Source organism: Enhydra lutris, unplaced genomic scaffold (assembly GCF_002288905.1).
Source record: "Enhydra lutris kenyoni isolate GAN:26980312 unplaced genomic scaffold, ASM228890v2 scaffoldscaffold9, whole genome shotgun sequence".
Classification (NCBI taxonomy): Eukaryota; Metazoa; Chordata; class Mammalia; order Carnivora; family Mustelidae; genus Enhydra; species Enhydra lutris.
Genome location: NW_019154093.1, coordinates 36,154,629 through 36,158,710, shown reverse-complemented (window position 1 = coordinate 36,158,710; position 4,082 = coordinate 36,154,629).

Genomic DNA, 4,082 nt, shown 5'->3' with positions numbered 1-4,082 from the left:
CTCTGTGTTAGGTGCTTTGTAACATTTGTTTAGTGCTCGCCATGACCTATGAAGCTCCTATTAGCATCTTTTAAAAAAATGTTTTTAAATCTTAAGAATATATTTTTAAAAGATTTTATTTATTTATTCAAGAGAGAGAGCCCAAGTGAGGGGAGGGGCAGAGGGAGAAGAAGAGGCAGACCCCCCGCTGAGCAGGGAGGGCAATGTGGGGTTCCAACCCGGGACCCTGAGTTCATGATCTGAGCCGAAGGCAGACACTTAAGCAACTGAGTCATCCAGGCGCCCCAGCATCTTTTTTTCTTTTTTTTAAATAAGTGAGAATAGTAAGCCAGGTGCTTTGTAACATTTGTTTAATGCTTGCCATGATCTATGAAGCTGCTATTGTAATCTTTTTTTTAAAGAATTAGTAAAGTAAGCCTCAAAAAGGTAATTGTCTTGTTTATTTACATGAGTAGTAAGATTTAAAGCTGTGACTGAATAAGCCTCATGTCTGAAATATATATGGAGTGTCAAAGAAAAGGGGTAAAGGAGACCCACACGTGGATGCTGATGTGTAGAAAGGGGGGGAGTGGTGGGGTATTCATTAAACAATGTCATCAAAAAAGATCAGGTTAAAGTACTGATATTTTAAGCAGTGGGTTCTGAATAGTTCCTACCTAAGGGTAGTGTGTGAAAGGAGGTGCTAGAAAAGCTCTTGTATTTACATACAAAATGAGACAATGGGGCTCAGAGAGAAAGAAGGGAAGGATGGTTATGAAAAACGGAAAAGAAAAGGATTTTAAAAGAAGCTGTGAATATCTATATTCATGTATGTCTACTGAGTGAAAAGTGCCACTGAATAATAGAGTATGAACTCAAAGTGCCTGTTCACATTCACAGGCACTGACTATAAGAAAATATCAACAACAGAAGAGCCCCGGGATGCCATTTATGGGTAAAAGCTACTTATGAGAATGAGAAGACTCAGAGTGGGATTATTACTCCTGTTAGATCCCTCTGGGAAGTAAATTAGGTGTTTGAGGAGGTATATGCAATTCTTTTAGATCTCTGCATTACATTTATTTCAGTGACAATAATGGAATGCTGCCCCCTTGTCTTCCAGGGTGGGCTTTCTCAACTCCAGAAACTGAGCCCCTCTCTGTGCAAGGTACAGTGCTGGGGTTCTGAGAGAGAGAGAGGCTTAGGTCGCACTTTCCTTGTTTTTAAGTAGCTTGCAAACCAGGGTGACAATATAGCACATCTATAGATATATGTGCAAACAACAGCCCAGCATATATATACCAGATAGGCATTTAGTCAGTATATGCTATATAGGAATTGGGTTGGCAGGGGGAGCTGGTTGCAGTTAATTTACCTTCACTTATTCATTTATCCATCCATCCATTCATTCACCCATTCCATAAATATGCATTGTATATCAATATGATCTTCCATAAGACAAACCCTTGGAATAAAATGATGGCTGTATCAGGCTCTCCAACTTAAAGTCTAATGGAATGGAGTTTGAATGATCAAATGCTCTTGGAAGAGTTGGATTACACTCTTGGATTATCTAGTCTCTGGGACAATCTAAGGACCCATGACAAGTGCTCTATTGATGATCAGAAGCATTTTTTAGAATAGAATGTTTCTAGGTTTCAAGTTCACTGAGTGTTGCTCAGAGTCCCATTAACAGATGTTGGCCTTACTAGCACCCTTGCAAATAGTTAATCACACAGACTGCTCCTAAAACATACTTCAAAAAATAATTATAACATGATAGAATTTTAGAGCTGAGGAAGAACAAATTAATGATCAGTTTTATTGGTTTTTAATGCAAGGTTATTGATTTCCCTTAAGGATTCTTAAACGTAATTATCATTATCATCATCTCTTGCAAGATTACCATGAAGCAGGTACTATCATTATCTCCATTTCACAGATGAGAAAGCTGAGCTTCAGAGTGCTGGGTGCCTGGACCCAGTGACACATACCAAGCAAGAGGCAGAGCTGGGGTCCAGGCTCCATTCCAAACCTGGACAACCGACTCATGCTCTTTTCTACTTGTCTGTGTTATTCCCTTGGGAACTAAGGATCTGCCAGTCACTTTTAATTTTTAAAAAGAGAGAATAGAAATTATAATTTTTCTTAAAGTATTTCATAGTGATGAATATTGAAAGAGTCCCACATGTGGTTTGGCAATATTGACAATTGCATACAAGTTAGGAATTAGAAATACCTCTTTTTAAGGGCCTTCTGGGTGGTTCAGTTGGTTAAGCGCCTGACTCTTGATTTCGGCTCAGGTCATGATCTCAGGGTTGTGAGGTAGAGCCCTGCATGGAGCCCCATGGTGAGTCCCACCTTGAGCCGCATGGGGAGCCCCGTGAGGAGTCCTGTGTTGAGCCCCATGGAGCTGCTTAAGATTCTCTCTCTCTCTCCTCTGCCCCTCCCGTCATGCACTAGCTCTTTCTCTTCCTCTTTCTCTCTCAAAGAAGTTATATATGTCTCCTTTAAATTAAGTGCCCTTTAAAAAAAAGGTGGGGGGGACCACCTTGGTAGATAACCAGTGTTTTATTCCACGCCTTTCATTTCCAGAGGGGGAAACTGGAACCAAATAAGTGAGGCCAGTTACTCTGAAGAGAAGCATTTGGAAACTGAGGGAATACAAGTATGTTCTAACAGTTGACAGAAAAATGAATTGAGGAGGTAGCTCACTAATGTTCAATAAATAGAGTAGTCCTCCTTATCTGTGAGATGTATGTTCTGAGACCCATAGTGGATGCCTGAAATCTCAGATAATACCAAACCCTATACACACAGTGTTTTTTCCATATGTATACCTATGATAATGTTAGGTACAGTAAGAGATTAACAATAATAACAAATAAGAGAATAATTATAACAATATAGTGCAATTAAAGCTATGTGAATGTTCTCTCTCTCTCTCTCTCTCTCTCTCAAAATATCTTATTGTACTGTTCTCTGGCTTCTTGTGATGATGTGAGAAAATAAAATGCCTACATGATGAAATGAAGTGAGGTGAATGGCAAAGGCATTGTGTCATAGCTTTAGGCTACTCATTGACCTTCTGGCAATAGGTCAGGAGAATCACCTGCTTTCAGACTGTCAGACCTCAGTTTCCTAGAGTTTAAGTGAAACCACAGAAAACTAAACCATGGATGGGGGGTGGCGGGGACTACTTAACACATTTTTGTGGATCCAATTCATATTTGAAGTGCATAGAACTACCATTTCTTTCTTCTTTTTTTAAAAAGATTTTATTCATTATTTATTTGAGAGCGAGAGAGAGCAAGAGAGAGCATGCATGAGCAGTGGGGAGGGAGATGCAGACTCCTGGCTGAGCAGGGAGCCCTACTTGGCCTATCTGATCCCAAGAACCTAAAATCATGCCCTGAGCTGAAGGCAGATGCTTAACTGACTGAGCCACCCAGGGGCCGCCCATTTCTGTCTTCTTAAATAGTGAACCATAGTACGGAATGGACAGTAAATCTTGATATTGAATCTTATCAACCTTAATTTAAAAAAAAATTCCTTGGTAGTAAAAAGAAATTCTAACCGAAAGGCATCATTATTATTCAAATGTGTGGAAGTTGGCAGCTTGCTGAGATGAGAACTCAGAATGTGGAGTTAACTAGTACCAGATATAAGAAGGGCATTCCTACATCTTTTTTGATGCCCTGGAACCTGCTGCTCTCAAGGGAAGCAAAAATGATGTAGGCTTCTGAAAATGTAAAGAAGGAAGGCAAATAACCTACACTCATCTATCTGTGTTTGGGTACCAAACACTTCTGACCACTAGTATTGACAGCAATTCCGTCTGCTTCTTCCATCTGATCTGGTGTTCTTCAAATAAAGGTTGTTAATCACTATTCCATGAATAGCAGCCAGACTGGGGCTCCTCCAGGATGGTCAGCTGTCTTCACATCCTGGTCTCCCCAAGGGCTTAGAACAAAAAGCCTGGAACAGATTAAGGGCTCCATATGTGAGCCCTGCTAGTTAAAGGGTTGAAGGAAATAATGAATAAATATCAACTATATCCCTAGAATTCTTAAGATGGATTTTACGGAGATGAATTTTCATAT